Below are 12,364 nucleotides of genomic sequence, written 5' to 3' on the forward strand. Positions count from 1 at the left end.
AATATCAATAAAATTGACATTTCCAGTAATGCAATAAATTTGTTTTAATATCTTATACAGGAAAAGATTATATGTTAATTAAAAAAATTAAAATTAAATTTTTTATAAAAAAGAAATTTAAAATTTTTTTAGACTGCAAATTAAGCCCGCAGATACAATGCCAGGGAATAGCGATAGCGATAAAAATAAAACGATTTCAACCTATCAGAAATATATAGTCTATTGAATTTTATTTTTGATGTATTAAAATCACGTTATTCTTATCGCTATCGCTATTTCCTTGCATTATGTCTAGGGCTTTATAGATAATATTTATAGATAATTATAGATAAGTCATATTTTAATTACAATATTTTTTATAAATTTGTGTCTTAAAAGTTATGTGAACTGTTAAAATGAGCACCCTATATATAGACTCATACATATATGTTGTATGTTTAGTATGTGTGCGTTTGCAAAAAAGCAGAAAAAACATTAGGAAATGAGAGACAGTAGCTGAATCAGCAAAAACATGCGAGATTTATACGAAGTGTAGAGAATCCATGATAATCCAATCTATCATAATGAAAAATAATAAATACATATAAATTAATCAACATCAAGTCAAATATATATAATTAATCAAATATAACAAATATAATATCGCATATAGTTAAATAATAAAATATGTTTACGTTGCATACTGCATATTTTGATATAATATTTTTTACGATGAATTATAATACATTAATTACGTCAATATATGCATTACTTTGAGATTTACTAGCATTAAAGAAAACATTTGTTTCTGATATCATACGCAAAAATTGTTTTTTTATGAAGATAATTGCAAGATGTTACCCGATAATTTTTTAATTAGCAGGCACAGATTGCAGATTGCAGGTTGCACGTATCAGCATTTCTCTGGCTTTGTTTAATCATTATTGGAAGCGGATAATTATATCGCCATCGTTCTGTTATGTATAAGGTCTTAAAGGTTAACGAGATTAAAACAACACTCTTCTTTCTGCGCACGAAACCTGGTAGACATCTTTATCTCGGTGTCTGCTGAGGAAAAACGGGAAACGTGATTTGATTTAGTACGGAGAAAAGTCGTGGCACACAATTCGCACACCGTGATTCTTATTTTTACATAGAATTCTACATTATGTATCTAAATTTTTGTATACATATATAAACTGGGAAAAATTACGCTGTGAGATCGAATGTACTATAAATAACGTGGCCGCTTCTGTTATTTATCTTCGTATGATTTCAATGCTTCGATGTCCGATAATTAAAAAGCGACGGTCATATAATACATATACGTCTCTAACCACAGCATGACTTTGCTAAGGAACGGCCACAGAATTTTCATACATTAATATAAAATATGCAGGATTACAAATTTCGCTACGCGTGTACCCAAAAGATATTCCATATGTAAATTTTATCATGGCAATATGCTAATATATGAATAAATTGGTCCGCAAGGGACCAATTTGCAAACGATCGCGTAGAAGCAAAGGATCGCCACATCGTCTGCCAATCGATATTTCATTCTTATAATTAGATATACAGCAATGTCAGACGTTCATAATATTCTTATTCTTATTCTTTCGCGACAGTTTACAATTCGTATTATTGTTCTTATATCTGAGTCCCTGTTTGTTGATTGGTAAGGGTAGATGAGACGGCACGGTGCCAAGAGACGCGGAAGCAATAAACTGCAAAAGAGAGAAAGAAAAAGAAAAGCAAAAGGAAGGAAAGAAAAGAAGGTGTAAAAGATCGAACAAAGCGAAAAAGCAACGACAGAGGTCAAGGGGTAAAAAAAAGGGAGGAAAGACGAAAAAAGGGTAAAAGACGAGAAGGAAGGAAAGAAGAAGGCCGATAGCTGAACGAGGAATCGGTTTTGCCCACTTGGTAAAGAGACGAAGAAAGGAGACCACGCACGGAATGAAGGAGATAGAGTGCATACCTGAGCACGAATGTTTGGGCGAGGTGGAGAATGCCGAAGAGATGGGAAGCTTTAGGAATGGAAGCAGGGAGGAAGGTACAGGCCGTATGCGAGCGAGCTTTCAACGCGAAAGCTGCCGTAAAGCCGGCCGTTTCAACGAATGTTAGGAATATCTATCTCCACGAGCTAAATCCAGCATACACATTGTAAGAATAGGTTGAATGGGGATCACTGGTGGGTCTAAAGAATATCGAATACCGCGTGCTACATATTCCTCAGACGCGCGCCGATCTTGAGAGCATCGGGGCAATTTTCGCCCTTTCTCTCGTTTCTCTCTCTCTCTCTCTCTCTCTCTCTCTCTCTCTCTCAACCGTTTATATAACAACGTCTTGCTGCACTTTCGAACTTCTGATCCATCCGGGCGGATCCGAAGTTCAGTATCGCCGAATAGGTGTCGTGTCTTTTCGAAGTCAAAAGCCTAAGTGAGAAGAGGTTTTATCGCGAGTTTGATGGGACCTTTTGAAAGCGGATACCACCGTTCGACGAACGATCGACCTGCGAGACCGATACGGTTCGCTTTTGTCGTGGAACATGTCGTGAAGATAGTCTTTAGCACCTGCGTCTCGTTTTGCTTTCCCCACGGAGTTTATCACTTGGGTACATTTATTACTTAGGCTACCCCGAAATAGTCGTGGAAATGTACGTGGAAAGAAAAGAAATTTCGCGATTACGAGATGCGCGATTAGATTTTAGTACGTGACACGGGATTGTCTATATATTGACGCGTCTATCATTCGTCCTGAAATTTCCACACCGGTGTATTCTCAATTTATGAAGAAAGTTTAGACAGCTGTCTTATATTCCTGCGCTACAAAACAAAGTGTGAGCTCATCGATCTCTTTGCATAGACAGTTCGATCCGTTGTGGTGGGCGATTAGGAAGTTTGCGAGCAAGCCTGCTTGAAATTTCGACGATAGTCACGGTGGGCACGTCAGCCGTAAATCGTCGTTACTGAAATTGGAACGCGTTTTCACGCGGTCACAGGAACGTGGTCAAAGTGGGTTAGATGGCAAAGCCTCTCTGTCCCCCGATACAACGATGTCCTACAAAAGTATGAAAAACTTTATTATGCACACAAATATATACACACACATATATTTATACATACATGTAGGATGTTCCAGAAATCGGAATGTAACCGGAGAAAGAAATAATTTTTTATCTGAAAGTAAATCGAAAATATACAATAAATTTTTACCGTATTTAGCTCTGTTTTAGAATAAATAGAGTCTGGATATTCGTTAAAGAGAGAGTACACATGTTACACAATCTGCTTGATTCACTCAATTTGACTATTTGTCGCCATTTCTACGTTAGACTATATTTAGTATAGTTTAAAATAATGCAATAAGTTTCAATAATATATTTATTTTATTAATTAAAATACTATTGAATATATTTGTACAAAAAAAATTTGTTTATTGTATTTTAGATTTACTTTTACACGAAGAATCTCCTGCTTTCCGGTTGTACTATAATTTTTGTAACATCCTTATATACATGTATATGTGTACGTATGACATGTTATACTACTCTGTGTTTTATATATCTTTTTAATCGTTCATTCTTTATCGAAAGTCGTAAATTAATACATTAATTTCTTGATGACGTTATTGCCTTTCTGCTCTATCAACGAACGAATCACTGTCACTGTCGGACTTGAATTCAAAAACGAGTTAAATTGGAGTTGGACGTGTGACACGATGCCTTGTCGAGGGAATGGCAATCTATATGCGGAAATATTGCATTTGAGTTTTATTCCGTGTTAGCCCATATGTCTCTATTCTTTTTATGTTTAAAATTTTATAAAATATTTTTTGTCATAATTTAACTTTTTTGTATCGAATTTAGAACGTGAATGTTTTCGACAATTCTATGATAATACGAAATAATTCTTCTTATTTTCATTAATTATTTTACGTTACATGTAAACTACTTGATTATTTAAAGCCAGCAAAGTACTTTTTAGTAACATTGGCGCTCGTTGACAGTCATATCATGCTTTTCAGTTCTCTTCAGAAAATTTATGTATTTGTACTATCCGGTAAAAACAAATAAAATTGTGTAAAAGAAAGTAATTTCACGTGTTCTATATATTGAAAAACTAAAAGCCTGGAAATGTAGAATGGAAAGCGCAGAATGATTGTGTATTATGTTTCCGCTGTTGTCTTTATGGGAGACAGAAGGAACCATTAAACGACTGCATTAAAGTAAGAAGATATTACATTTATATTTTTATATTTTCTACGATCTCGCACACAATTGCGGTGAAGAAAACCCTAGAGAACAATTTGTCTTTGCTTGCTGTGGTGTCATTTTTCAAGATTATGTTTGCAATTAAATTCAAAAGTAATGACAATTTCATGTACATCTGTGTTTTCTCGAAATTGTCTTATTTCAAAAAACTAACGGTATAACGTGTTAAGGCAAAAACATTGCTTTATGTTACAAAAAAAGTAAAGAATTTGGCAAACACGTTATCGATCAAGTAACATCTACTCTGGCAGTGAAAGGGTAGCAGGGACGAATGTGCCATGGACCGAAAGTAATTACGAGTATGGACTGTCACACAAAAATGTTCCGCGAATAGTACGAATGTCGTAAGCTTTCAGAGTTTTCCCGCATTTCGACTCTGCTCTCTTGAATTCTCCTTCGAGTCAGACGAATGAAATTAAGTTTCCGGTATCGTTCGAGCTGAAACGAGCTGTGGATTTTCCGCGCATTAGTTCTTCCCACTTCTGAAAATAGCATGTAGTAGAATTGTTCCTGAGAGAATCTGACTTTAGCGTTCTTTGAATCCAACTTTACGTTAAATGGGACTATATTTATCAAACGATATTATTGATAAAGACATTTTTAATGTTTGTAAAATAAGTAATTTTAAATGCATTTTGAATGAACTATTATCCATCTTATTAAAATCGCAAACTATATTTCGCACAAACGATCCAATTTTAGTTACCATTCCATCTAATTGCTTGTATCAACGGTAGCAAGAACTTCTCTGCGTATTTCCTCCGGCAGACGTTCCTCCCCTCTCCCTCATTCTGACAATGAATTCAATTGTCTAAAAGACTTTTCCAGCTTAAACGAATCGTAGATTTACTCCACTTGTCCGCCCATTCGCGCAGCTCGTCTCCTTCTATCTTCTTAATCGGCCAAGTTGACAGTGACAAAGTATCATTACTTCTAACGCACTGCAGATGAATATCGCTTCATTATACGTAATAATGACAAATTAAAGCTTTTACTCCATATCTACGGTATTTATATAATCTTTTTCATTATTTCATGTTAGAAGATATATAATTTCACTACTAGCTATGTATATTATGTAAATCTCTACACAGTTTACAGTTTATCCCAGTCGCCGAGCGATGAATTAATGAGGGATTCGAGGTAAAAGCAATCCGATAATAACAGCAGAAGTTAATAAACCAAACACATTTTCGTCCGCTAATCCACTTATTTGCATACTTCTATATTTCCCATGAGGAAAATCCGGACTTTAATTACTTAGTGGAATCTTTCTCTACATTGCACTCTTCGCGTTGTTTCGCCACGCAATCACGCTCAGTGTAATTTACCGATGATCATGAAAAAACTTGTAGATCGAAAATCGATGCTCTATCGACAGATACGCGCAATTTCACCTCCTCTCGCATTTTGCGGATTACTCTCTCGTAATACTATGAACTTGAATAAATACTTCTTTACATCAGTCTTGCATTCCGATACCGTCGAAAAGTAAGATTTAATTACTGAATGCACGTGATTTTTGGCAAAGCAATTATTACATCTAAATTCCAAACTTTAATTATTTAACAGAATCTTTCTCTACTTTGCATTCTCCGCATTATTTTGCCATGCAATTATGCTTGAAATTAGTATAATTTACCGATAATTATATTAAAAAACTTGTAGATCGAAAATCGATGTTCTATGGACAGAAATACGTAAAATTTCGTCTCCTAGTCTCGCATTTTACTCTCGTACTGTGAATTTAAATGAACGCCTACTTTTTTACGTCATGTTTCGCATGCCGATAACATCGAAAAACAAGATTCGATTATTGGCACGTGATTTTTGGTAAAACAATTATTACATCTAAAATCCGGATTTTAATTATTTAGCGAAATTCTTTTCCATTGCATCTTTTACATTGTTACTCATCGCGCAATTATGCACTGTATAATAATTTACCGATAATTATATAAAAAATTTGTAGATTGAAAATCGATGTTTTATGAACAAGAAGGTAACATAATTTTGCCTATCTTTCTCGCATTTTACAAATTATTCTCGTAGTAAAATTAAATGAAGACTTTTATATCTCAGTCATGCATTTCGATAGTTTATAAAGCAAGATTCGATTATTGATTAATACATGACTTTTGTCAGAGCAATTATTATATCAATGGTATTACAAAATCGCATTAGGATTAGAATTTCTAGCTAATGATGTAGTTTAAGCCAGTAGCCAATTCTGCCATTAGATACTCTCGAGGTATACAATGCAATGTGCCTTGTATCCCTAATCCTTGGAATCGGACCCGTTCACTGAATCTCACACGGTAGTTGGCACTCGCGTCAGTATATAATTCGCTATTCACAAGTATTGTTTAAACAAATTGTAAATGTTTGGTACAAAATTGTGAAAAAGCAATTCATGATAGATTCTTGAAAATTGCAATTGCAAAAATATATGTTGTAAAAAAAGCAGGATATTAATGTGGCTACAAATATTACTGCATTTAAGAATATATCAACCTTATTTTAGTTTGTACTTTCATTTTTATAATATTCCTATTTATTGATTTTTTTCTGATAAATACTGTCAAAATCAATTGTAACATATACCAATGCGGTTTTTGTTTTGTGCGCGTTATTTGCAAATGTATCTATTGACATATTTCGGTACACAACGTACTCGCTGGTACACCGTATGCCACTTGGAAAACTGAAGTGGGTTTTTTGTTTCTAAAATTGGAGTTCGAACGTGGAGATATTAAAAATAACCAAGGTGTAAACTGGGGACTGAAATGCGATCGATATGAATTTAATTAAAATCCAGTCACTCGAAGTTTACAGTACTTTGTTCCACATGGAACGTTTCAATATACACGCAGATATATCTCCGTCTGGCCAGCTTGACCAAGCATGACGATATGTATGCCGATATCCATTTATCGCTCGCAGTTATGAATGTTCGATATCCACGCACGGATGTATGAAGATAACGAAAGGCTTGATAGCTGTGGCAATCCATCTAATTTTATGGAATCGACTGATATAGCGATTAAATCTGTCTTACTAACTTGTTGTCTGTGTCAGGAATTATATATATACATATATATGTTTGTTAAATTATATACCTACACATTTAAAAAAATTTATTTAAAACTATTATTATATTGTGAAAAAAGAACGAAACAAATATCTCGTAGTTATATAGATTGACAAAAATGTTTTGTTTTCTTATCCTACACGTGAAAACTTTGTGCTGGGGTATGGCGTTGAAAAATACGAAACATTTATTTTTTTTTACACGTGGTTTTATACAATTTTGTCATAAAATACGTAATATTGTAATTTTTAGAGAAAATATTTTCTTGTGGTAGAAGAATTTTTTCACGGAATGAAACGGCACTCTTTAATTTGAGAAAGCTATTATTTCTCATTTTTTTATAAAGTAATATACACTTGAAATAAAAAAGCTCAAGATTGAACGTTCATCATTCTGTTTGGATGATTAATTTTACACTTAAATGTCTAAATTGTTCCGTAATCTATAATTCTATAAAAATAACGTTGATATTCTTTTTAATACTGTAACAAGATATTATTAAAGATAAACTAAATTGACTTTGTCATTCACGTTGAAGAATTTACATTGTATTTTATGAGAGAAGCGCTGTTAATTATAAATATAAATTACTAGTAGATGTAATTTCCTTTGTTTTTTCAACGTATAATGCTTTTATTTTCAATTCTGTATTGCATCGCATTTATATAAAGACGTAAATGTAAACAATTTAAAAACTTTCTTGTAGCAGTTTTTTGAAAAGCACTCTTTTATGCATTCCTCTTTTATGCTATTAATCCTTTAAAGCTATTAAGCACTGGATAAATTATAAAATCTTCTATTTGCAAACTCACTTTATTTGCGTCTTAATGTGAGTAACTTTATTCTAAGTTCCATAATTAAACATACTTTTTATTAATAAAATATTTATAATGTCTTATTAAACTAAGATTGTAGTCGCGTTTGCATTTTATATCTATTTATTTATTTCAATTAAAAATTAGAAAGTATTTATAGATATACTTATAAGGCTTTACTGTATATTTATTTTATTAGAAATTTCTATCTAATTAAATTTGTTTATGTATTTATTTTTAAAGGAAATAAAACATTTTAGGAATGTTACGCGTAATAATCGATTAATTAAATAATAAATTAAACAAGTATAAAGATTTGCAATTTATGTAAACACTATAGGTATTTATCCTTGAAATTATTTTGCATATGTACGGGCTTAACTCTGCACTTCTCGAGGCAGCGAATAATTTTATCTTATTCGCTCATATTTCATCTATTGAATAATTTATCGGTTACAGAAACACGCGCACGTATAAAGTATTCGTACATGAAACAGCTTTGTTTGAAGAATACATCTCTCCAGAAAATTAAAGATTAATATTATATATTTTTAGAATTGTCGTATACTCGAAGTCATATTAAACCTATTTTAATATTTAATTACAGTCTCGCGAAAGCTAAAAATCATATAAATATTTATCAGTCTCAGATATCCATTAAAGGATGATTAATAGAAATAGAAAATATCATACTAATACATATTAATAGAAAATATCTATTTTATAATTATTTCTGTATAAAGGAATAAAAAATCTTCCGCGAAAGTATGATAAAGAAATGGTCTTCCATTTGTCAAATTAATCAAATCAATTTTGGGCACGTATACGTTAACGGTCGATAAACGAGATTTTGTAACATGCAGAGGTGCAAGATCGGTTTAATGGCTTGTATAGTCGGCTACCGCATTGCCCGACGCAGTTTGCTGTGTTAGTAGGCCGCCCCAGTCTTCATTTTGCTCGAGGAGACAAATGGTGCTCGACAATCTTGTTCAGTAAACGTCATACGCAAAGAAAATTTTATTTACAGAGTAATCCTTTATATTCGCACTTGCAACTTTAAGAAATAACTTTGATGTCATTGTGGTATTCTTTTATGGAAAGAACGATTTTCTGTTAAAATATCTAAAAATCTATAATATGTACAGACTTAAAAATAATAATTGTAATGAACCATCAAAATAATTAAATAAGAGTCTCAAGCATAATAAGCAATGCTGCAAGATGTTTTGACATTTTAGAAACTAGTTTAAGCATTTACATAATTATTTTGATGAATAATGGTCCAACGAAATTATTTTCAGATTTGTATCTAGCTAAATTTTAAGATACTTCAGCAAAACCATTCTTTTCGTGATTTCTATTGCTTCTTCCCAGTCTTGGTTTACACAATATTCTATGTTTAAAAAAAAAAGACAATTTTTGCATCACAATTCCAATTTGCTGCACCACAAGTTCGACAATAAACAATACAAAGAGCTAAATGGAAACAATTACGAAGGATAGTTAGCTCGCGGTTTGTGGCCAGGTCATGGTGATCTGCAAAGATGCAAGGCTGTATGGAGTACAGCTTAATAGCGAGTAGCTGGCTCGCTTCGAGTTCGTAGTCGTGGAAGGCCAATCCTGACTACGGTACCAAACTTGGTCTAGGATTTAGCCTCGGGAGATAAGTGGTCCTTGTCGGATTCACAACGTAGAGCGGCGCGTAGTTTCCCGGCAGGGTCATCGCCAGGAACACGCCGGTGCTTCGCTCAAACTCAAACTATCGCTCGGGCAAATCGGTTGCACGGCCGACACCAACTATCCTCCTCTTTCGCCATTGGGTTGTCGTTTCCCTTTGCCTCCCACCTCATTACATTTCCGGGTTTAAATGGAACGACGCATTACGTCGGCTTACCTATCATCGTTCCTACCTACAATATCTGCAGTTCTGATACCGCCTGAAAACTGACCCAATCCCGTTCATTCATAGATCCGCTCATCCGTCCATACAACTATCTCAAAATCGATTCTCTGAGCAGCAATTAAATGACCGTTTAATTTGAAATAGTCTCGTTAAATTGACGTGGAATATTATCTCATAGTATTAATATCGTAAGTAAATAATTATAATAACTTTTTAATAATTTGATCCTTATTTTTACTTTTTTCTCGTTAAATTAATTATAATATTATTCATAGATTTAAATCAACAACTTATTATTTATTTATTTTTTATTGACAAAAGATTTAAATTAAAAAAAAGATCATACCATCATTTAGAGTTTTAGTAAATTTGAACATTTTTAAATAAAATATTACTCATATGTACTCTCTATTATTAAATTAAAATAATTATAGACAATTCAATAAAATTTACAATTTTAGTAAGTTTAATCTATTTTAAACATATTGGATTATATAAAAACAATATTAATTACAATTATAAACTTTAAATTAATTACAATATTCTAGAAGTAAATTTAAGTACAACTTTACTTTATGTAACTGCTTTAGTAATTGTTTTTAGCTACATGAGAATTCCGTACATATTTTGCTTTGTTTATCGACATATGTTAAGTGAGGCAAATCTGTCATTAAATAAGTACAGCTTGTACTCTTGAGCGCTCGCCTGCAAATGAGTTAAAGCTACTGATTGACCATGTAATGACCATGTGGTAGAATAGGAATTCTAACAACAGAAATCAGAACAAGTTACGGTCCATCGATATTCTTTAGAAATATACAAGATATCCCGTTTTTTTAAAATACGTCTAGAACTGGAAAAGAATAGTTTCAAAAAATTATTTTAAACAATTTGATTTCTCAAGGAGCATAATGTAATGTATTTTAATTTTTATACATCTCGTGCGCGCACACGTGCGATAAAATGTAAAATAACTTTTAAAATATTTATTTTTCCACATATTGAAGCTTTACTTTAAGGCTTCAATATATATAATGATATTCATAAAAATAAATTTAACAAATCTTTATTTAAAACATTATTCCAAAAACATTTTTACTTTCTTTTCTCTCTTTAAAATTATTTAAATGATGATCTGAAAGATTAAATGTAATATAATTTAAAAAAAATTTAAATATATATATTATTCAAAACAGGACACGCTGTGTACAGAGAGCGCTAAGTGAAAACATGGAACATCTAACTAGCATATATTGATATTTATTAACAATTCAATTTATTCTATGAGGGTGTTATTAATCTGTACTCATCGATTAATCGAGTCAACAATTTAAACATAATTTATTATTGATATATATAATATTAAAATCAGTGAATAGTACAATAGATTAACACTTAATAATGCATTAATTTACATGCCTAACCACATTAATTCCATACATTAATCGTATTATTAATTATGTTATGTCGTTTAACAACATTGTAATATTAAATTTGTTCTCTTTCTCTTTTTCCCTTTCTTCCTTTGTCTGTTTCTCTTTATTTGAGTTAATTTATTGTCACAAAGATTATCTTTCATAACCATAAAATACGACCATAACACATAATTTTATGGCTATTAACAATGGTGACATATTGGTAAAAAATTTAAAAGCATCATAATTGCAACGCAGTAACTATTTGGTTCAATATATAATTGTGATATCAAAACGATAATGGAAGTGTAATCCGATATATGAATTGGTTACATTTTTGATTGGTTATATTTCCGAAAATTTCCGATTTTGATTAATTTTTATCTGTATTCTTTTTTGAACAGTTACAGAGTAAAGTTTTGTTTGTAGTTTAATATATAGAAGTTTATATTTCTCAGTCTTCGTAACTCGAGAAGTTTGCTGGCTACTTTGGTGCTTCGCCTACAAAGAAAGTATTTCGTACTCTCTTCCTTTGCATCTCAATTGTCAAACTATTTCCGCACGCCGAGAGTGCGTGCCTTCATGCAGAAATACAAAAGAAAATATATAAAGTTTTTGCAAGAGAAAGACTAAGTTGTACACTTGAAAATACGATATCTACTACTTGTTATAATAACAGTTTTATTTATTGGTTGATTTTATGGCAACTTATTTTCTTATTCAAACGTTATCTAATACATTTCCATCTTCTGGTTATTTGTTCTTTCATATCGATATCTTTCATATTGATAGAAATAAAAAAAAATTTTATATACATTATTTTTCATATTGGGAAATATGACTAATAGTATATTTTTAATGATACGACGACGCGATGATAAAATAGAA

This window comes from Trachymyrmex septentrionalis, unplaced genomic scaffold (assembly GCF_001594115.1).
Source record: "Trachymyrmex septentrionalis isolate Tsep2-gDNA-1 unplaced genomic scaffold, Tsep1.0 scaffold52, whole genome shotgun sequence".
Taxonomy (NCBI): Eukaryota; Metazoa; Arthropoda; class Insecta; order Hymenoptera; family Formicidae; genus Trachymyrmex; species Trachymyrmex septentrionalis.